At 38.1% G+C, this 25,027-nt stretch overlaps 1 protein-coding gene across 1 annotated transcript in view; it reads right to left on the reverse strand.

Annotated features, from left to right (window-relative positions):
• Positions 1-15,856, reverse strand: part of LOC107666346 (glutamate receptor ionotropic, kainate 5-like) — a 91,245-nt gene extending 75,389 nt beyond the window's left edge. The window contains exon 1 of the mRNA XM_016457606.1: positions 15,714-15,856. The gene's annotated coding sequence lies outside the window, so the exon portion shown is untranslated. The remainder of the gene's footprint in view (positions 1-15,713) is intronic.
• Positions 15,857-25,027: the final 9,171 nt, after the last annotated feature.

Below are 25,027 nucleotides of genomic sequence, written 5' to 3' on the forward strand. Positions count from 1 at the left end.
AATCAGATAGAACTGTTAAACAAAGGAATTAAACTGTATACAAAAAAGTATTATAACGATTGCTTTAATATTATTAGTAATAGAAAGGCAAAAATTGTAATACTTTCTCGTTTGCCGTCAGCATTCAGCAAATACGCATTTATATCATTTAAACAAATCTTTGAATGACTAATGAACATTTAATTTCACAAACCTTGCAAACTTAGTCGAATCCAGCTGTGAGATCTTGTGAAGTGTGTATGTGACCTGCATGATAGCGTGTTCTCTGCGTGACTTTCGGTCCGTGCGAATTGAATGCATTAAACTTTAAACTCGTGATTTCAAATTATGCTGCGCTTTATGCATTTGCCCACTGTCATATTCATGTAATTTTCTCTGTGTGCTGTATGTAAAATGAGTGTTACCCTGGCTTTATTTGAAAAATATGATTCCCAATGCACACAAACTTCCCAGAATACTGAGTGCCCTGTTGGTTACAGTGTTTACTTCCTCTTTTTAATTCTATTTTTATTAAATATTTATTTATTTGTGAAAAATACTTTGTCATCTAAAGTATAAGTATGTTTATTTTACACATTTATTTGTTAATCCATTGTCAAATGATTTCAAATTTATTAAATATTAATTAAAATTAAAAACAAATTATATCGGCTTTATATCGGCCCCCCTGCTTTCCAAGATATCGGCATCGGCTGTCAAAAAACCAATATCGGTCGACCACTACTAGAAACCACTCAAAACAACATAGCATCTACCTAGAATATCCTAACAACCACACAGAACATCTCAACAATCACTTAACACCCCAGCAACCATGATATTTTCAGCCAATTTTAGAACACATATTGTTTTCATTTGTCACAGCATTTGATTTGTCAACAAGGCACATGTTTCCGCGCAAGTTTGTTGTAATTGGAACGACTTTATAGTAGTTTGTGATCCTCAGTCGTGTAGTGTATGAATATTTCCCCTCGGTGACTATTCACAAATTCGGTAAGTGAACGATGCCTAACATTTTAAAATATGTTCAGATTTTAAAAGTCGTGTAGTGTATTCCAGCCTTAACAGCCACCCAGAACATCCTAACAATCAGCTAAAACACTTTAGGCAACCAGCAGAACATTCTAACAACTAACTAAAAGCACCCCATCAACCACCCAGGACATCCTAATAACCACATAGAACACCCTATCAACCACCCTGAACACCCTATCAATTAAAACACCCTAGCAACCAGCAGAACATTCTAACAACTAACTGAAAACACCCTATCAACCACCCAGGACATCCTAATAACCACATAGAACACCCTATCAACCACCCTGAACACCCTATCAAATAAAACACCCTAGCAACCAGCAGAACATATAATACCCTAGTAACAGTCATAGCAACACTCTGGCAACCATTCACATTGCGGCACACTTTTCAACGGCAAGCACCACTCATGTTTTCTTTAGAAAGTGTATTTATATTTGTATTGTCATTGTAATGCAAAACGCCAAGGTGATGACAGAATCACTCTGTTCATCATTCTGGTGAATCACAGCCTCTCGAAACTGCTTTGCCATGTGCAAATCCTCAGATCAGATCTAAGGCTCTAGAGTATTCCTAATTTTTGCCTTGTCTTGAAATTGAGTCTCAGTGTGGCTTGTCATGTCACAACCAATTAATCTGGTGGAACTGCCAAGAAGAATCTAGCTCACAAAATAAAGAGGCAAAAAGAGGAAAAACTGTCTGTGGACAACCGGTCACATTCTGCGTCTTCACTCTCAGGGTTTTTATCTTGACAGCATTCAGAACCTTGCATCAAAAAAAACAAAAAAAAACAGCTTTTTTTTTTGGTCTGCAGGCCACAGCAGATTATATTGGAAATTGGATATAGTACACAGCATGTAAAGAAATAATTCAAAAATAGTGTGTGACAGACAGAATTGTGCGGATAATGAATTCTTGCCATTGTAGACTGTACAGCGTCTCACAGTTCTCTCCACTATTGGTTCCTGCAACTAGTTTAGTTTCCCCCCCCCATGGATTTCAAAACACTTTTAGCTGAATAACTGACGCCACTTAAAAATGTATATAATATATAATGGTTACCGCACAATACAAATATTAAAAGCCAAAGTTTTGTATTAATGCCTATTTTTTTTTCAAGTAAAATCATTAAATGCCATCCTTCTACTAGAATTTTTTTTTTATATAATTGTAAAAATCAAGCATAAGCCTACATAATTTCATGCTAAACATTCTGTTCACTTTCACATAAAAATATGTCACAATATGTAGCTAAATGCATTGCAATTGGCATTTCATTTTTCTTTAAGAAATCTGCTTAGTCTAAATGCAAGTGAGAGGAGAACAATGACTGACATTTGACGCCCCCACAGTGTTAACAGCCGACTTATGAGCTGATCGCCTTGTACAAAACCTCAAGTCAAGCTTAATTATGATTGAAAAGCATTTTTTTTGGCCCTAGATGAAAAATGTTGCTTCAAACGTGACGCATTATTTAAGCTCCAGTCTACCTCTTTTGTACTCAAATTAATGTATGCATGGTACATGCATAACAGATGTGACAAGCAACATGAGCACATATGTGATGGATAAGGCCTGCGGTATTCCTGCTCACACTCTTACAGCCCATTTCTGCTGGTGTTAGAAGAGTTTAGTGAGCTTTTGCACTCTTTTCACGTGATCAAAGTCCGGAATAAGACTCATATAGGATCACAAGACTGGGGCTTTTCTAGTTTCCCTTTTAATGGCAATAAATGAAGGGTAACCAATGGCTAGATCCCAAGCTTTGCCCCTCATATTGATCCAATCAACCACGATGGCAGTGGAACATCATAAATCACCATGCTTTCAGATCTTTACTGAAGAAAAAAAACACTTTTAACAGAGATTCTTCACTTCAGAGAAACTAAACCCGAGACACTTGATCCCTAGGATTCGAGGTGAGGTCAGCATTTCATTATAGGAGATATTAGTGACGGTGGGGGTGCGACTCGACTCTGCAATGATCCACTCAACTCACCAGAGTTTGTAAAGAGCACTAAAAGCTCCTCCACTGAACAGAATCAATGCAGAATGGCCACTACACATGCTCATTGATCTGATCATCACATGGATTAGTTGAGTTCATGTGAGGCAAATGAGAAGATCTCGTAAAGATCTGATCTCCATCGACTCAAGTCTGATGATGTAGCTCTCATCAGCCTAGCTTGAAGAAAATTATTCATTGATTAAAAGCCATTTTACATTCCTATGCTTGATTTCTCAAAAACAACATGAAAGTCATGCGCAACACACTGTGTACCTGGACAAATTTTGAGTGAACATGAACAGAATGTTCAGTGAAAAAGACTTCATTATTGAAATTTGATTGTGCACACACCAGTGCAAGCATAATGTTGCCTGCTATGAACACATATTGCATCTCTGATTGAGGTTATTACTGTAAATATTGTATTCTGCAAAAACTAGCAAAAAGAATGAAATAAAATGACATTTATCAGAAACTGGCCTAAACGATTGATGCATACTGCAGGGAAATAATTGATCACCAAGGCTGCATTTATTGAATAAAAAACACAGTACAACCATAATATTTTTACGTATTATTACAATTTAAAATAACTGTTTACACTGTAATTTATTCTTGAGATGGCAATGCTGAATTTTTAGCAGTCATTACTCCAGTTATGAATGTCAAACGATCCTTGCTTAAAACCATTTGTGTAAAAGTCTTTATTGTCACTTTTGATCAATTCCATGCATCTTTGCTAAATAAAAAAAGTATCAGTTTCTTTCAAAAAATATCTTACTGGTAGATATTGTTTGCACAATGTATAATTCTCAACAAATAGCATCTTGTTTACACTAAGTGCAAACATATATAGGTGCTATTCACACAACATTTACTGTAAGTAATATGCTATTTGCACTAAGGTTAAAATGCCAGAGCAATAGTGGAAGGAGTGTGTGGCAATAGCCTTTGCTAACAAGGTTGGCTATTTGCATTTTGCAGAGGGCATAAAATGGCCTCTGACTGATCAATGACGTGTGGCAGATGCAAAGCAATAAAATAATTTGATCTTGGGCAGTGTGCGCTGCTAATATTCATGCACGACAAAACAACAGGACTTTCTGTACAAGCTTGGAAAGCAGTGCCTCTGTCAGTGTGCACTGAAAATGAACTCGAAACACTATAAAATGGCCTTAACTGACTGACGTTGACAACAGAATAGTAATTGGAATAGCCTCCTCATTGATTTTTTCATACTGAAAACAGTACAGCAATTTTTAGTGCCAAATCTTGTTTTAGCCCCAAAACACTGATGTACGCAACCTCCACAAGTGCTTCAACCCCCTGTTTGTGTCCCTGGTTTGAGCTGCTTCTATGCCAAAAGCAAACTTTGCTCATGTTTATGTATGCGACCCCAACATGGCGCACTTCAAAGAACAGTCCAGCCGTACGAAAAAAATTCTCAAGATGTCCTCCCTGTGCCTGTTACGTACAAACAAGTCTGAAACCCGCTGAGCAAACAGACCATGTCTCTTCGCACAGTTTCTGCCACCCACACCAGTAAATACGCTTTGAAACTGTGGCAAACTGTTGAAGACACCAGCACATAAGGAAAATACCATACCACACTAGTAGACTAATGCAGCTTGTAGCTATACATTTTTTTGTGGTGTAGCCTGAACTGACCATGGGAGGCTTACAGTACCTTTGTACTACATATATTTCACTCTCATGTGTTTACGCAACCTCTTCAAATGTATTTCACTGGGTTATTTCATTCTTATGTACTACAGAACGAAACTGTACAAAATTAAAACTAGCCCAAATATCAGCACACAGAACGTTATGTGTTTACGCAACCTCTTCAAATGTATTTCACTTGGTTATTTCATTCTTATGTACTACAGAACGAAATTGTACAAAATTAAAACTAGCCCAAATATCAGCACACAGAACGTAATCAAAAATGTGCACAACTTTTACTTTTACAACTGATAATGCATTATATTTAGCAAACCACACTCTGCCTGCCAAATCATCACAGATGCTCTGACCAGATACTCAATCATGTAACAGTTTGTAATTTTGCTTCAAACTACTTTTAGCCCAAATTAATGATATAATAAGAGAAAAATAAGCATTTTGGCACCATGCAAAGCAACACTTGATTTTATTTTCAGTTTTATTTGTCAACCTCATAATGTCATGTAATTTATTGTCTTTGTGTTGGGAATCACACCATCAAGGCTACACTCTAAAAAATGCTGGGTTAAATGTAACCCAGCACTGGGTTAAAAAGGGACAAACCCAGCTATTGGGTTGTTTTGACCCAGCGGTCGGGTCAAAACAAACCAACTGCTGGGTCAAAACAACCCAATAGCTGGGTTTGTCCCTTTTTAACCCAGCGCTGGGTTATATTTAACCCAGCATTTTTTAGTGTAGACTTAAACAGCTACACTGAGAAAGATATATGACAATATGAAGATATTACTGTATGTGGAGAGCGGGCACACTTTTAACTAAGCCCAAAGGTAAGAAGTGAACAGAGTGCAGGGAATATAAAACTAACACTGAGCAAGTATGAAATGTCAGTGGCTTGTTAGAGGTTGTCATTAACCAAATCAATTACTTTAGCAAATAAGCGAACTGTGTAGCACATTAATGTAAGGGGCTTGTTTATGCATACTAAACTTTTGCATTACTTTGTCTTCATTAACTTTTCCAGTCATAGTTTTACAGCAATGTAAATGTATTCAATTGTTTATGCATATTAACCAGATTGCTGTCTTGGGCAACCAAAGTCTAAAGCTTGTTTACCAAAGCCTGACATCAAGGGCCTGTTTACACCTGGTCATTGCATGCGTTTTCGCTGATCGGATATCTATCTGATTTGTTCAAACGTTTCCATTTACACTTAAATGTGTCGTCGCAAAACGGATATAAATCTGAGCTTCAATTCCCGCGCTATATTTAAATTTAACGTCACGTCAACGTTCACGTCAACGAAATCAAAAGATAAGAGCTGCATTTTATTAATTATCAGCTCATTTCAAGATCAAAGACCGCAATAGGAGAGCGCGCGGCATCAGCACTGGAAAGATAAGCTTGTCTTACTACTTTTAATGAAAAACGTTTCCATTTATACTTGGCCACTTAAATGTGTCGTCGCAAAACGGATATAAATCTGAGCTTCAATTCCCGCGCTATATTTAAATTTAACGTCACGTCAACGTTCACGTCAACGAAATCAAAAGATAAGAGCTGCATTTTATTAATTATCAGCTCATTTCAAGATCAAAGACAGCAATAGGAGAGCGCGCGGCATCAGCACTGGAAAGATAAGTTTGTCTTACTCTACTTTTAATGAAGATGATTGTGTGTTGACCGTCTGCGTCTTACTTTCAGTTTCATTCGTGGCAGTTTGTGCGTCGGCTTGCTGAAGAGATACTCAGCTACTCGTCTGCAGCGATGCATGTGTTGCATTAGCGCAGTCTGACTGATGTCATATAGCCTATAACACGCTCTCACACGTTAATTATTTTAAAATTTTGGGAGGAGTAAAATGTGCATATGTGGTTTCAACAACCAGATGCATTCACACTTGTTCAGTTTCGTCTGGAATGGGCCCAGACCACCTCCTGAAGTGCTTTGAGTGATCGGATTTATATCCGTCTCGAATGCGTTTCGGAGGGCATTTACACCTGGTCTTTTCACGATCGGATAGCTATCCGAACAGAAAAAACGCATTAAGTGACCAGGTGTAAACAGGCTCAAACTGTCAGTAACCTGGTAATTTAATCTGATCTGAAAATTAATCAATCAGTAAATTTAGTTCCTTTACAAATGCTACTGACACACTGTTTTCTATAAGCTTAAAAGCATAAAAATACTAGCGCTCTAGTACACTAAAATTAGGGACTGGAATTAAAAGGATTCTGATTCTAATTGATTCCTTAACAGTTCCATTAATGATTCTTTCATGTGGGGAAACAAAGAAAGACAATTTCTGCATAATCTGTTGCCAAATGAAGTAGTGATTTCAGATCTTTACAGAATCAAATAAAATTAAATCGTTCAAATAAAAATCAGCCTTTAAAAGTGGGAGTAGGCTACACTGTATGTTTTTGATTCCGAAAATTAATTGGCTCATAAAAATCATTGGTTCAGGAAAGACTACATTAGTAGCTACACTGGACTGAACTGTCAAGAGTATTTTAGAACAATGTTTTCTCTGCTTTGTTGGAAAAATGTACTTTCAAAAATCACTGACATGAAAATAATCTGGTTCAGTGCCTTTCAATACTTGAATGCCCAGTTTTGTTTTTATACTTGTAGATAGATTTTCTAGTAATTTGTTATACTACATTTTAAAATATATTAAAATAGAAAACACTTATTTCAAAAGGTAATAATATTTCACAGTTTTACTGTTTTTTTTCTGTATTTTTAATCAAATAAATGGAGCTTTGGTGAACATTAGACTTTTTTCCAAAACATTTAAAAATCTTACTGACACCAAACTTTTGAACAGTAGTGAATGCATTCATTGTCAGCAGAATTATGGAAGGAAACTTGTAAAATTACAACAGTGATTTAAGCTGTAAAAAACACTGTTGAACAAAGAGATCATATTCAAAGAGATGTCACAGTGTACTACAGGGCAGACAGACCATTTTAGTCAGAACTCTTAAAGAGCCTGTTGCCAAATGAAGTAGTGATTTCACATCTTTACAGAATCAAATAAAATTAAATCGTTCAAATAAAAATCAGGCTTTAAAAGTGGGAGTAGGCTACACTGTATGTTTTTGATTCCGAAAATTAATTGGCTCATAAAAATCATTGGTTCAGGAAAGACTACATTAGTAGCTACACTGGACTGAACTGTCAAGAGTATTTTAGAACAATGTTTTCTCTGCTTTGTTGGAAAAATGTACTTTCAAAAATCACTGACATGAAAATAATCTGGTTCAGTGCCTTTCAATACTTGAATGCCCAGTTTTGTTTTTATACTTGTAGATAGATTTTCTAGTAATTTGTTATACTACATTTTAAAATATATTAAAATAGAAAACACTTATTTCAAAAGGTAATAATATTTCACAGTTTTACTGTTTTTTTTCTGTATTTTTAATCAAATAAATGGAGCTTTGGTGAACATTAGACTTTTTTCCAAAACATTTAAAAATCTTACTGACACCAAACTTTTGAACAGTAGTGAATGCATTCATTGTCAGCAGAATTATGGAAGGAAACTTGTAAAATTACAACAGTGATTTAAGCTGTAAAAAACACTGTTGAACAAAGAGATCATATTCAAAGAGATGTCACAGTGTACTACAGGGCAGACAGACCATTTTAGTCAGAACTCTTAAAGAGCACAATTACATGAAAGAACTGTCAGTTCTACTCTGACATTTTGATTTCACGTAAGAGTAGGAAAAAAAAACTCTTTGTCTATATGTAATCATACTTAACATACTATCTTTATAAAGTACCGTTGTTGTTGTACAGTAGATAAAGTTAAGAGAGGAGGCACTTAAAAAGTCCCCTGCTGAAAGCTGCCCTTTTTCCCCTGACCTGAGAACGGTCTTTCTGGTCTTCAATCATGCCTTCCTTAAGTCTGAAGCAAAGCTAAATCTGGGCCCAGGCCTGTGCTTCTACTTATTCTCCAACTCATACCTCAAGCTGACAGCAGATCGATGCGTTTTGATTGGGTGCCATCATGGCTCCGCCAGACCCCGGCTTAAAAGAGGTCTGCGGCCACTGGGAAATTCGCTTGGTACTGAGCATCCTTGGAATAACCTCCCCAGATTAGAGCTGCGTGCCGCGGGCTGTCAGAGCACGCTCTACTTTATGAGTCTAAAGCTGGAGATGAGAAAATATGAAACAAAAGATTAACTAGCAATCCCCGTTATATTTTTCAAATTGTACAAATACTCAAGGGAAACCTGAGGTGGCTGAGATGGAGGAAGAGATGGGACTCCAGGGACTGCCATCCAGGAGGACTCAGGTCTGAGTCCCTCATCCTTCAGGTCTGCATCCCAAATTACTCTGGTGTCACTGGGGAGAAGCCAATCCCACTATCTGTGCGTCTGTGCTGGATAACAGCAGGCACTTTCAATATACAGTGGGTACGGAAAGTATTCAGACCCCCTTCAATTTTTCACTCTTTGTTATATTGCAGCCATTTGCTAAAATGATTTCAGTTAATTTTTTTTCCTCATTAATGTACACACAGCACCCCATATTGACAGAAAAACACAGAATCGTTGACATTTTTGCAGATTTATTAAAAAAGAAAAACTGAAATATCACATGGTCCTAAGTATTCAGACCCTTTGCTCAGTATTTAGTAGAAGCACCCTTTTGATCTAATACAGCCATGAGTCTTTTTGGGAAAGATGCAACAAGTTTTTCACACCTGGATTTGGGGATCCTCTGCCATTCCTCCTTGCAGATCCTCTCCAGTTCTGTCAGGTAAATTGAAGGGGGTCTGAATACTTTCCGTACCCACTGTATCTGCGTGCAAAAGGCCTTCTAAAGGACGCCGCCTATAGTTATGGGTTTATAATGAGGAGAAACTTAAATTATGTAATGAATGCAGAAGGTTAATTAAAATAATGCAAGCCTTATTTCACACAGGAACATAATATGAAAAAAGAACAGATATGAAAGCACACATGGTTTACTTTATAATGGTCGAAGACTGGCAATATTGTGTGCGTCTTCCACCGAAGGCATTTATTTACACTAGAAAACCACTGATAGATGTGAAATGACCCATCATGGTGTTTTATAATGAGCTTCTTTACTCTGTGGTGGAGCGATGATGACATTGTCCACCGAACATGCTTAGGCGGGTGGAATTGCATATGTATAGAAAGCTAATATCCTTATAATAGGATGAGATTCCCTGCAGGTTTTAACAGCAAATTATTTCCAGCAGGTAGTTTATAGGCCAATTGCTTAGATTGTATGCTAAACTTAATTTCACAGACATGTTTGCGCAACCAAATGCCAAACATCAATGCAGAAGCTCATTTACCTGAAGGACGCTGTATATGTAGTGGATAGAAAACAATATTAAAGTTGAATTAAGCAGTTCAAGCATGAATCTTTTGCTCAGATATTTATATCATATATGCTTTTTTAGCTTTGACAGCACAGTGGTGCTTTAATTAGTGTGATGACTTTGTGGTTTTTAGCTGTGCATATTTCTCGAAAAGTCCTTGCACATTCAGACAGCACCCTGCCTCTTTAAGAAAATCTAAAAATAGTCAAAACTGCCTCTAGAGACCCCTACATATTTTTCCATTTGCTTGCAGTCCTTATATAAACGCCTCCTAATAAATGTGTTCAGCCTAAAACCAGCCTAATTACACAAGGCTTGCCAATCAATTAGCCACATTAGTTGTAAAGGCAAACTATTCAATTGTTAAAAAGTATGAAGTTTTGCACATTCCCAACAATTTGTGATTTTCACATCATAAAATATCCTATTGTTAGCTTGAAATAGGCCATAATGGCTGTTTAATACGTTAATTCCTATGGAAAACTTTCTTTGACACCATATTGTCGTATGCTTTACGCCCTTTCCCTCTTGTTTTGCTCAGCCCCATCGTCCCCTCTACCAGCAGAAGCAAAGATTAGTCTCTTTAGGTCCTTTGATCTAAAACCTAAGCCTCTGGGTAGGTGGGGATGGTCTCCCTGCTCGTGTATACATTAGACAGCACATATTGATTTTTTGTGCTGCTCATCCCAAAAGGCCTTTACGTTTCTCCCCCCCATCTGCTTTCCACACATGGAGATGAATTGCACTCCGAGGCCGGTTTTGTGCTCATCCCAAAAGGCCTTCACGTTTCTCCACCCCCACCCATCTGCTTTCCACACATGGAGATGAATTGCACTCCGAGGCCGGTTTTGATGAACCTGTGATGGGCTGTCCTTAGCCTTGGGATCTGCTGTGTGAAATTAAAGCCAGGAGTCAGCTCGCCTCACGGTGAATAAGATGGCCCCTAGTGCCTGCCCTGTAGAAAAATACTTGTACATTCACCGGACCAAAAACTGCCAAGAACAAGACTCATGCTATAGCGCTGAGCTATTTGAGGAAAAGTGAAGGCTCAGTAACGGTAGAGATTCATGCAAGGACCTAAATATAGATATGAAGACAAAGTCAGGAGAAAATCTATAGATGTACCTTTTTTTTAAATCAATAGCGGTTTTTAATCTGTCAGTTGTAAGCAACTGAGACTAGACCTGTTGACTTTGGACAACTGGTAACTCAACCTGTTTGCGAACTAGGCGGAAGGTATAAAGGATGTGCACTGATGAAAGGATGTACAGAGAAAGCTGTAAGGTCAGCTCACATTAAGATGTATCCAAAGCCCTTAGTATGTGACAGTCTTCTTGACAATGAACAACCCTAATGCTACAAAAGGAAGGTTGCAGTATCTCTATCTATTGTTAACTACTTGTAAGTCGCAGAATTCCTCCCGTACTCTCTTTAGTGAAGTAGAATAACTCTTCGTTTGTGGTGATTAGCACTGAAGCAGATTTCATTGTTAAACAGTATGTTCCAGCAGAGCAGGATTAATTATTAATAATGTACTTTGATTTCTAACAAAACACTTTTGAACACCTACAGTCAGGATGTGGTTTTAGAATTATGTTTCTGTTTTTATAGATACAAAACTATCTTATTTTAAAAATAATTATCATTTTAAATAATTTCAGAAAAAATTGCACCTTGCCCCTGTAGCGAGTGAAACAACTGATATGGGCTATGAATTTTAAAATCTATCTACAAGTAAAACAAGTGAAAAGCAACTAAAGTATTTTTTTTTTTTATTACACTCAAACCGCAGTTTATAGCTGCTGATATATTTTTAAACTATAGAAATTTTCATAACTGAATTCTATATGGACTGAAAATTTTACAAATATTCATATTTAAAAGAAACAGAAAAGTATTTTTAAAAAATGAATGGAAAATCATTAAAAAAAAAGTTATTAACATTTCTATCATTTGAAAAATATTTCAGCAGCGATAAAAGCAAACTTTTGCAAACTTCGGAATAATTTTGCTGTTCCAAACTTATATGACTTTCTTTATTCGGTGAAAAACAATAGGAAATGTTAGGCAGAATGTACCGGCTGCTCTTTTCCATATACAGAGATTATGGACTGCCACTGGAAATCTTCCCATCTGCCATAGCTCTCAAATTAATTTGCCAGTCCACATGTTCATACCTGGCACATCATGATCCGCCAGACAAGAACCAATGCCATTTGGTGTCATAGATATCAAACTTGAAGTGCCATACTTGAATACACATGGACACATATGAGATTTGAGAGCTGCAGCAGATGGGAACTTTTTAACTACTTAGTCTGTATTGCATGGCTTCAGAAGACGTGGAATATGCAGCACGAGTCATATGGACTACTTTCATGGTACATTTTTTTTTTTTTCCTTTTTGTAGTTTGACAGCTCGTGGTTACTGTATGCTTACTGTATGCTTTCAAAAACTATAGTACTGACTTAAGTTTTTCTATGTGACATTATAATCGCCATTGTAACAAATCCAGGAGGTGCAGGCAAAGCTTATTAAAGCAGGGCTTTAGTATTTGGACAGCATTGTTTCATACGGTGTCTGTGTGCTCTCCCTCTCATTCATACACATGCAGAGGGACCCGGCACTGACTGCGGTGATGGATGAGCTCTCCTCCCTCTTTCTCCCTCTCATCTCTCTGTGGCACAGTCTGTGACCACAGCAAGAATATGTGTATTTCTGACCCCTGAATTCTACATGGACTGGAAGAAAAAGCTAGACGGAGAAAGAGACTTGGAGAATAAAGGAATGGTGGCTGCAAAGGCAAATGGAGAATATGAAATACGGGGAGAGGACGGGCGACAGAAGAAAAAAAAGTGTCTCTCTCAAATGAACGATGTTGACTAAGATTTGCTCTTCCAACAAAACCAGAATATCTGATCAAAATCCCCACAAAGCTACAGATGACAGACTTATTTATCCAGTGTGTCTATATTGGTAGCTGCATGCCACAGGCATGAGTAAAAATAATAATAATAATAATAAATTCCCAAGCCTATAAAAACAGTCATTGAAATAAAATAACAATAATAAAAAACTGAAGGACAAAAATATTTGGAAAGATTAGGGGAAAAAATATAGCGAACCATTTCTTTTTCCTAACTTGATTTATGACTCACAAGTGACTAGAAATGTCACTGAAATCTAGAAGTACAAAGCCATTTAAAAATATGATTTCCAAGCTTGAAAAAACGTCATGGGAAAAAAATTATAATAATAATATTAAATTATGGAAATGGAAAACTAGAAAAAAAATACAGAAAAGTTATAACACATTTCTATAGTAAAGCATTATTTTCAACTAATATTTCTACTAATATTTTAGTGGCTTTAAGTTACCGTTTAGGAGTGTAATCTGTATAAAATTATTGGGTCACACTTTATTTTAAGGTCCAATTCTCACTATTAACGAACCAACTTTTGCCACAACAAACTCCTAATTTGCTGCTTATTAATAGTTAGTAAGGTAGGTGTTACGTTTCGGTATTAGGTAGGATTAGGGATGTAGAATATGGTCATGCAGAATATGTGCTTTATAAGTACTTATAAACAGGCAATATTTTAATAATAGGCATACTAATAAGCAACTAGTTAATAGTGAGAATTGGTCCCTATACTAAAGTGTTACCAAATATTGAAATCAATTTAAAAAGTAATCACAAATTATTGTAAATGTCATGGGAATTCATTGGTCAAACGTGTGGAAACCCTGATATACACCAGCCAGTTAGTTATCAAGATACAACAAAAAAGATAAACCATTCATCATGCTACTGAATAGCTAAACCTAGTAAAGTATAGATAATAGATAATTTTTTATTCTTAGGCTTTCACCTTTTCCGTCAACCATATACCAAAGTACATTGCTGCTACAGTCCTTTATATATTGTGGAAATATAATTCTAGTGGAAAAAAAAGAAAAGTTATTGTAGGCAGAACAACACAGATTTAAAATCTGTCTGAGCAGATGATATTATACATATTGTGACCTTTATTATGTGTTGTGTACATATACTGCAATATCTAGATCTTCTTTTGCAGAGAATGAGTTCTCTGAAATGAATGAGCTAAATATGAACATGCAATTTGCAAGCAATATAACCTGGACCTGCTATGATCAAGAGCGCAACAGATGTTGACCGGTATGGCAGCAGCTGACCTGTGCAGTGCCAGGACTACAGATAGGAACACATGGCATTTTGGGAAAGGTCCCACTCTGACTGTGAGATTACCAATGCCTTTAGCAACCACACACTTTCAACAGGAGGCAGCAAACCAACAGGTGTCATTCCACAGGAAGCACATGAGAATAAAGCTTGCCCATCACAGAAAAACTAAACTACATTTCCTGTAGGAGCAAAGCTGCCTTTTTAAATGATTAAGAACAATGTAGGTGGTGAATCACATCTCGAGCCCTGGCCTAAAACGGATTCTTCAAAAGGAACACCTCCACATCAGCACTATTTTTTCAATTCAATTGTCATTTGAGATGTACATCCTCCTTGAACTGTGGCCCACCACACAAAACCCCCAGTTTTGTCCGTATCGGTGCCCTGTCAGCATCATTTTTCATCTCGCCAAAGCTTATTACCAGCCAGGCAACAAGTCATGGTCAGCCCACAGTAAACCGCAAAACCTTCTAGTCATTCTCAAGCCCAGCTAACAGCACTGAAACAATTAACCGAAGAGGATGCTCAAACCTAGTGTGTTTCACAAGCACTTTTTGTATCCCACTCCATGCGATTAACTGTAAATAAAAGTGTATTTTTCCCCCTCCGTCTCCGCCGAGCAGAATATCAATATAGCTTTTCAATTATTGGCCGGCCCCAAGTGAGGTCCAGACACTGATTGAGCAAGTGATGGGAAAAAGGCTGAGAGAAGAGACAGAGACCACAGCTGTTCAATCTGGGGGGCAAAGCAGGAAAAAAAAAAAACAATCATTTCTCGGCGCAACAGCATTGTCAGTCACATTTATTACGAATAGCTATCGTCACAGCTTACTCCATGAACCTCTCCCTTTCCATTGTACATAAACTTCACGCCAAAAGCACATGCATTAGTGCAGAGAATAAATATGCCGCTCTATTGAGCTTGTTTTATAAACAGACATTCCACAAAAGGATTATCTCTTCCATTGAGTGTATCTACATCAATTTGCATTCATTAGAGCACAACCTCCGGGAACTAATCATGGTCTGGTGTCACCCTATAGCCTAAAAGGTACATGCACACAAGAACGTTACGCTTATGACACCTGCTACATACGTGCCTCTACAAACACACTGTATCTGCAGCAGAACATATATTTGTCCATTACGGAAAACAAGCTATGCACTATTTGCATGAGTAGCCCAGCAAAGAAGCCCGTGCCATTAACCTTGACTCATTTTTACATTCGCGTAGCGTACACATCCAAGTTAAACACCCACCCAGACGTACACACATAAACAGACGATAGATAAGCACAGCTACACAGGGGATTGAACACCATATGGAGCCAAAGTCAAATACACACACGCACACATGACTACACACACTCGCACAGACAGGCGGAGACAGTGCGATCTACTCACAGAATGAAGCAGACGACACCGGGAGCTAATATCAAAGGATTGGCACGGATACAAGCTGGCTGCGTCCCGTCGGGAATGCTGACAGATTCCGGGGGAAAACGAGAAAGGAATATCCAAGGACACCTCTGAAACTGGATGGGAAAGGGGGGTTTGGTGGTGGAGAGGGGAGGCACTATTTGCATGAGTAGCCCAGCAAAGAAGCCCGTGCCATTAACCTTGACTCATTTTTACATTCGCGTAGCGTACACATCCAAGTTAAACACCCACCCAGACGTACACACATAAACAGACGATAGATAAGCACAGCTACACAGGGGATTGAACACCATATGGAGCCAAAGTCAAATACACACACGCACACATGACTACACACACTCGCACAGACAGGCGGAGACAGTGCGATCTACTCACAGAATGAAGCAGACGACACCGGGAGCTAATATCAAAGGATTGGCACGGATACAAGCTGGCTGCGTCCCGTCGGGAATGCTGACAGATTCCGGGGGAAAACGAGAAAGGAATATCCAAGGACACCTCTGAAACTGGATGGGAAAGGGGGGTTTGGTGGTGGAGAGGGGAGGGCGAAAGCAGATCTCACGCTTTTTTTAAGATCGGAGGTTAGGCTTCAGAAGATTTCCGTCTCGTCCGTTCTCGTTGCCTGGCTCTCCTTGTGGAATCTTTTGCCAAACGCTATCAGGTTCCTGATTTTGACTTGAGATACAACAGCATTTTGTCTGGGGTAAACAGGAGTACAGAAGAGAAATCAGTCAGGAAGGCAAATTAAAAAAAAATTCCAGCGGAGATGAAATAACTCAATTCCCTCCTTTGCTCTCCCAGAGGCATGGAGAGGGGGGTAAAAACGTAGATGTAGTGACAAGATAAATACCTAAAACTGCAAAAATGAGAAGGCAACAGAACATTCTGTTTCAGCTCGGGGGGGATAAAAAGCTTCTCCCTCCTTTTCCCCACCCTATCTCAGTCACTGCAATGTGTTACGATCTCCCTTACAGTCTTAAGGGTCATCTGGAAGAAAAAAAGAACAAAAAAATCTAATTTTCAAGATGAAAAGAAGATGAAAATGGAAACAGAAGCTTAACTTATCAAAAGGTAGGAGTTAGCGACGATCTGTGACATCTGGCCCCCTCCCTCCCTTTTTCGCTTTCTTTGGTCTTGTTCTCCTTCTGTCTTTCAATTTACCTGAATCTGAATAGTAAAACTAAGGCATGCAATAAAATGTTTCTTTTTTTGCCCCAGATTGCAGGAGAACAGCCTTGTCAATCCAAGGCATACCATCAGATCTCTCTTTCTTATGTTTTTCTTTCTAGACCTACACAGTAAAACTGTTGAATGTCAGTCTAAAAGTTGAGATCTGATTGAGGCCTAATACAAAACAATCCCAAAATCAGTCTTTCCCTTCTCAGAACTGGACAGAAAAAGGGGGGGGGGGAACACCTCCAAACGCCATAGATTGCTAGAAGATCGCCGTCAGAACTGGCCTGAAATCTGATTCTGAGTGGTGGGGTGCTTGAACGTATCCCCCAGAAAAACCACTTGAACTTCTAGTTCTCCATTTTCAGCTGCCTGCCAGGCAGGAAGTTCAATCATCTCCCATTAAATGGTATCGCTTAAGATCCTCTCTGTGCGAAATGAAATCAAAGGATCTTCGTGTGATTGGATGACCCTTATTCCTTTGGCCCCTCAGGGTTCCGTCCCAACTTAAAACGCTGGATGGTTTCGAAGTAGTAAACGTCAAGTGATTTCAATATAAAAAAAAAACTCCCAATCAAGGATTTGTTCTTTCTTTTCGGTCCTACTTCCTCAGCTGACTTTTTAACGCCAGATATCCTCAAGTCTCTGCGCTCCTGTCACCATTCTTTTGCTGGCAGGAAAGTAGGTGCATTCTGAGAGCATCTGGGGATGTATGGAGGAAGAACTTGCTGTCAGCAGGCAGGAGCGGTAAGACGCGTCAAGGGTGGAGAAATGGGCCTTTACGAAGCAGGAAACAGCCTGGAGCCGGAGGAACAGACAATTAGGAACATATAATTAAAGTAGGAAAAGACATAATGATGTAATGCCAGGGATGTAGAGTGGCCCGAAATGGTCTTTTTTCCATTACTTGCTCATTTTATGAGGGCAGTTGCATCATCCACACCTCTTACTCTATGATGCCCTTGCATTGACATTCTCCCTCCCTCTACCTTTCCCAAGTCCCTTCCTTCAAGCATTCCCATCTTTTTTGTGTCCCTCTCTCCTTGAACTACTATTTCAACACAATCTTACCTCTTATCCAACATATACAAGCTTCAAGCACAATTCTCGCTATATAAAAAGTAATTACAGTCGATTGTCCTTCAGATGAAGTGAGAAGCCAATGCAAACGCTTTAAACAGAGAACAGTCGTTGTGATTATATTTTCACTGAGTGAAGTGGTGTTACGAGGGACCGTATGGAAAATGTTCTGTGATAAATATTAGCGAAACACTGGCTCCTTGCGTGCTTGAACGTTACATAAGCCTGTTAGCCGTAGCTGGAATAAAGAGAGAGGGGAAGGCGGTCAAGTGGCTGCCATGTTTCTAAATCTGTCAATCTACTGTGCTTTTAAACATGAACAAGCTTATACTTTTTACATCACGGAATGAGAATCGAGTGCATAACACTGTAAACACATTAATCCATTAAAATACATTATGCCTTGGCTCTCAAGTCAAATTTGATTTGTTTTGACTCATTGAGATCAATATAATTAGGTATTTACTGGCCATGCTTTTGGCTTGCTTGGCAAACAAAGTATTACTTTTACAAATATCTGGATGGATTTTAATCTTGATTTTGGGATCTGTTGCCCTGGTTTCTGTGTGAACGCTATGCTAATGCGTTTTACTTTAAAAAACAATTGAAATTTGGCTCTCTAGGGAAAACATTCCCTTTCACAGTGCATTTGTCCTTGAAAAACATGCCATGTCACAGGTAAATCCAGGCACTTTTTTAGTGATCATGCATGGAGCCAAACCAATCTGTTTTTGCCTACTCAAAGCCTTATTACACCATTTTAAAAGCCGTCATGTTAAATCAATAGGTCTGAGCCCTAGCAGACATCAAACTCCGTACCTTCGGCACACATATTAACAAAGACTTCAGCAAAGGGCGCCGAGATCACATTCTGTACTTTTCTCTGTGTGATCTAATGCTTCCGCGAGCGAGTCAGAGCACAGTGCCAAGAAACCAAGCGAAGGTGAGAGGTTGAAAATGAGATTCGTTTTTCTCTTGCACTTCTCACACTTGGCACAGTGAAACATAATTCGGTCTGCTTTGTCATCCTCTATTCTGGCCCCTCTCTGTCTGAGATAGCGGCTCTGTAAAGGATTTACAACTCTGAAGATTTCCCTGATAAATCTGACACTTTGCATCATCTCAGTTACACGGAGGTAGAGACAACAACAGTATTTCACTCAGTGATATCACACAACTCTATTTCACGGTACTTTATGAATCACGTCACGTGGGCGATAAAGCGGTTTCCATTTGGTCTCCATTAAGTCTCATTGCTGTCTAGGAGAAATAACAGATATTAATTTGATTTTTCTTTGCTACAAGTTTGGACACCATATAAAAGCTGCTGTATCCAAAATGAGCGTTCCTCCCAGTTGCTAAAGTTAAATACCCTTCACACACACACTCAGAGGCAATGGCAGCATAGCCAGCAAAAGCACAGCATCGTGGGTAAGCTGTCACAATCACCATCAATCTACACGCTCGCTGCCTCACCGATGAAATACAAGCAGAGTTCACCGGCAGATGCATATACAGCCGTGACGATATACGAGTACTGCGTGTGTGTGTGATTTTGCGAAGCATGTGTGAAGGATGTGTTTGACCTGAGCGCATTGGCTTAGGTTGAGCGCTCCTGTGACACAGACAGTTGTTAATGGCTGTTGAGGGATGGGCAGATGGGGACCGATGGGGGGAGCGGAGGGGGGACCGTGACAGATGAGAGAAAGAATGAAAGATAGAGAGAAAGAAGGAGTATGAAAAGGGAAATAAAATAGCTGATGGATAACAGAAAAGGGGAATTCAGGGGGAAAAAACGAGGTGAGGAAAATGATTGCGGTCAACTCATAGTGCATCATGCATGGAAAAGAGGGATGAAGAAGAGCAAACGAGAAAAGCGAGGTACACTCACCCATGGCTCTTTTTTTTCTTCACTTGCGACACTGTAAGTCTATTGTGCTGGCAGAGAGAAAAATAAAGACAGATAAACCTCAACAGAATGCCACAAGGTCTGATATTATAAACGCGTGCAAAAAAAAAAGCTAGAGAGAAAATGAAGAACATCAGACAGAGATATCAGATGAGCTCAAGAGTCCGAGGGGCTCGCTGCATCAGTCCCGGTCAGATGCATAAAAGCAAAATGACTTGCTAATCGGAGTCTTAGAGAATTACACATGCAGCTATAAATCAACATGTCAGCATTCATGCACTCACACACACATGCACGCGTGCACGCAGCAGCATGAACAGGCTCCACAGGCGCTACCTCAAAGGATGCTAGGCTCTCTCCTCCTCCTCTTTTCCCCCGTTCTCCCTCTCTCTCTCTCTCAGCCTCTTCTGCGGTTTCTGTTTATTCACCACAGATCATTTCCCAAGAGAATGCAATGGTGGGTTCTCTTCATTTTCTGCATCCTTGCCATCCTCCCGTTTCACGCCCCCCCGTTCCAGTCCGGCAAAATTGAGCTTGCTGTAATTTCTGGCAGCTGGGCTAATGTGTAAACTGCATTCGTGCCCTCTCGTTCTCTCTCACTCTCTCGTTGTGTCTCAGTGCCTCTTCAGCACTGCCTCCAATCCAATCAGAAGCACATCTCTCTCTCTCTCTCGCTCATACCTCTCACTCCCACAAACACTGTAAAATAAACATCAAAATGTACATTCATCACAGTCACACTGGTCTCCTGAGCTTTATCCGCCATCAAAACACATACACCCAATGACAAAGATGATTTCCGCATACAGTACTTTACAATTCTTGGTAGAAATGATAGATTAAGACATTTAGAAGTTACTATACAAGTGTATTGACTATATTAAACCATTACAGAAAGCAGAATAAACTACTGACACTATAATCTAACAGTGTAAGCGTCTGTTGTTCCAGGCAAACAATGTCTTACATAAGTAGTTTCACGTGTCTCAAATGACTTTTTACTCACTTTTGATCAACTTAATCATCCTTGCACGATTTCTTTAAAAAAAAAAAAAAAAAAAAGATAAAAACAAAAATTTTCTGAATAAAATAATTGTAAAAAGGATAATGCAAGATATTATCAGGTACATATTCTCGAACACTCTGTTGGAGTTTATTTTGTGAGAGTGACATTTATCCCTTAATTACATAATGTATTTTCAGCCTTAAACCAAGGAATTTATTCACACAACAAACCAGACGTGATGTCATGCTCTAGGGCTTCTGTTTATAGTAAACAATAAATCACAAATAATAACAATACAATATACAGCACCATCTTCTCCACTTTCTTGCACGCAGTATAAACAGAAGTCAATGGAGTGCAAAGTCTAGTTTGACCGTGACTTTACCCTGAAAATCATGTCAGTCACACACAGTAACTGGAAGACATCAAGAATGTACATAGCAGCTTGTCATGGATGTATGCACACATAACACATGCACATACATAAATACTAAAGCAATAAGCCATGAGACGCTGTGTTACAGTAAATTTACCACTGCTGAGTATGTCAGTCACAACATGAAGTGAATTGTAAGTTTTAATAGTCTGAAACAGCATTGCCATTCAGTCAAAAGTGTGTATATCAGCTATTATAGAAAGCTCTGAATGTGGATCATCCAATGGATTTCAAAAATATATAGTGATATAAAATATAATTTATGCAAGACTTAATAAAATATTAAATTCATTACTTTTTATATACTAATAATTGTTATTTTTATATTTGGAGTATTTAATTAATTGTATATTAATTAGTTAATTTATATTAAATAACTAAAACAGTTAAAAATTAAAATATTATATATATATATATATATATATATAGTGTGCACTAGCAGACATTTTTCCTAAATTAATATTAGACTCTCTAATAATAATAATAATCTTTGTTTAGCACACATCTATGTTACTACGTTAAATTAATATTTTACTTAAAGGTGAGTAAATAAGGCATTTTAATTTTTATGTTGTTCCAAACTTTATTTCAGACTGTCGACGACTTGATTTCTTCTGTAGAACACAAAAATAAAAAATGTGAAGAATTACAAGACTCATAAGAACCAATGGTGTTTTCTTTGGCATGCTGATTTGATGTGAAAAGTCTAAATATGCACAAGCTTGAATAAGAGATGAATGTCAACTTAAAATGCATTGTTCCTTACACAAAACTAGCTTGTAATGTATTGTACGAGTTATATGGACTTATATCGCTTATATCGCAGTATGCTTTTGCTGTACCAAAAAAAGCACCGTGAACATTTTTCAAAATATCTTATTTTGTGCTCCACAAAAGAAAGAAACACATACAACTTTGGAACAACAACTGAGGAAGAACATCAATAATAATAATAATGATAATAAAATAATATGTTTTGTCCTTTTAATTATTTTGGCTCATTTTAAAACCTATTTGTATGTAAAAGAGTATTTGATCATCACTGCAGGAGTCTCTCTCATCTCATTCAATCACATGCATTTACACTCAGTTTTCTCTCGCGCTCTCCTTCAGCTCAGAGTGATGCCCTGTAGGGAACTAGTTATTGTGAGTCCCTTGTCTGTCTCATTTTCCCTCTCTCTCTGTAACACATGCACTCCCATGCATGTTCCTCACGCAGTCAAACATACTCTCGGTGACATTCAGAAAAGACACTGAATGCAGTGTTTTGATTGGATGACGTACCTGATTTATTATCATTAGCATGAGCTATCCATTCTGTTCTGGTAGAGTCAGCTCTCGCTGTGGGAATGCTGGGACATTGGTCCGCACGGGTGACAGCAGGAAATGAGATCTCACAGCAGGAACTTATTGATGTATGTAATGCATGGCCATGTTTTCACCTGAGATTAAAGCAGCAGAAAGGAGAGCGGGAACATGCGAGTGCAGGAAGTGGAGAAAAACGAAAATGCCAAAATGGCCATTGAGATGAAAGGTTAACTGCCTTCACAAACTATTATTGACCCCAGAATATTACATTAGAAAGGTGTGAGTTGCCCTTCTGGTGATTTGTACTACCTGTATCAAGTGAGCAAGTGTTTTCTATTGAATAATCTCTCATATAAACCAGCAGCAGATTTACCATTTATCTGAGAAAACGACAGGCTTAGAACATGGAACAAAATAACCTAAAACAATTAGGGATTGGCAACATGGCACACAAGTGATACAAATGAGATTACTGTATATGCATTTAATGATTTACTTATTTATTTATTTGTTTTATTTTATTAATGACATTTACATCTGCAAGGCAAGCAATCGCGGGAATCGTTCAGTGTCACACAAGCTATTTTGTTCAGTGATGAGCTGTGAGGAAAACCAAAAACCAAAAACTCCACCAAGGCCAAGAGGAAGGTGCAGTTTAGTCTGCTTTTCTTGATGCATTTTGCTATTGGGATAAAGCTTAATATAGAAAAAGGAACGTTTTCATTTTTAAATTTAGATGAAAAAATGCTAAATAGTTATTTTGTTTTACACTTTAAATGAAGTAAAAAGAATCCAGAATTTATTTTGCCAGCCAGGTGAATAATATTTGCTACAAACCTCAACAACCAGGTGAAATCAAGCTTTTCTGAAGATCCAGAATTTTATAAATATTGCATCTATAACAGCTTACTGGCATATTAAACACAGGTGATTTGGTTCAAAAACAATTTTTGTTATGCTGGTTGAAAGTTTCTTCACATCCCGATAGCAATCACTAAGTTAAGTGGTCTGTGGAAGGCGTAGGACCATAAAATGTTCGACCAATCAGATTATTCGGTCCGAACATTATGATAGGCTGTCCTACCTGCCTGTCAACATATGTATTTGCATACCTCTGCGCACCTTGTTTGTGCAGACATGATACATCATCAGCACGTTCCATTACGCTATTGCAGACCGAGCAAGAATGGAAGGCGTTATTATTATAATATTATGCGCTTTGTACTTTAATGTTTTCTCACCTATGAATGAGACATGAGATAATCTGACAGCATTGCATTCAACCCTCCACCAACGCCGTCTCTCATCATGTCGCTGATTAGCCTATTTCTGTATTTTTTTTATCAAATAAACACACCATTGATGAACATGAGACAACATAAAATAATTCTGAATTATTCCAAGCTTTTATACATGCACACATTATGATTACTGTATGTATTATTACATACTATTTTATTATTATGTATTATTATATACATTTGAATACATTTTTAGTTTTGTCTGAAATAAAATAAGGTGTGGTCTAGATATGCATAGTGAAGGCTAAACAGGCCAAAGGTTCTCCCATCATCAACAAAGAAATGCACGACAACTACATTTTCAGTCACATTTTTCTTTCTGAAAATAGCCAAATATATTGTAAATACCTTGTTGCTTTCCCCGCAGAAATCAATTAGAAACTATGTTAACAGTGAACACCCCCAGGAAATGACAAAAAGTTGCCTGACCCCCTGCCTCACATTTGTGTTAGCACCGTTTATGCCGCTTTAATTTGCATTTGAACTGAATGAAGTTCAATTGAATTAGGATTTATGATTCTCCCATCAAATGCAATATACATAAAATCATTCACATGACTGAAAAAACAAGACTATAATTCAAAACTTAGAGAGGATTTTAAAATTCATGGACACACACGACTGCCTGTTACATGAACACTTCAGTCTCTTTAGTGCAGATCAGGGAAATGCAGGAATTACACTGAAGCATTAAGTCATTTATAGGGTCATGTGCTGACAGTAGGCTTTGCATAAATATCATATAGGCTTATGTATATCTAGGGGCTTGATAGTTATATAAAGAAAAGGAAAGATGAAATGAGGAGATCAATCAAATTCCTCTAAGCACCTTACAAACGGTAGGCCAACCACAGAGATATGAATGCGATGCCCTCACACCAGCCTTTGACTGCTGCTGTCATTGTTATTAATTTTAGTGCGCGGTCATGTGTTTTGGAGGAGGCGTGGCTTTGCAGAATCAGGGAAAATGGGATCTTGCTTTCAAAGCTATAGCTTGCTATTGCTAGCCTGTCCGAAATCACCTACCCTACCTAAAAGTGATCATGTCAATATATAAATGTAATC

Source organism: Sinocyclocheilus anshuiensis, unplaced genomic scaffold (genome assembly GCF_001515605.1).
Source record: "Sinocyclocheilus anshuiensis isolate Anshui unplaced genomic scaffold, SAMN03320099.WGS_v1.1 scaffold868, whole genome shotgun sequence".
NCBI lineage: Eukaryota > Metazoa > Chordata > Actinopteri > Cypriniformes > Cyprinidae > Sinocyclocheilus > Sinocyclocheilus anshuiensis.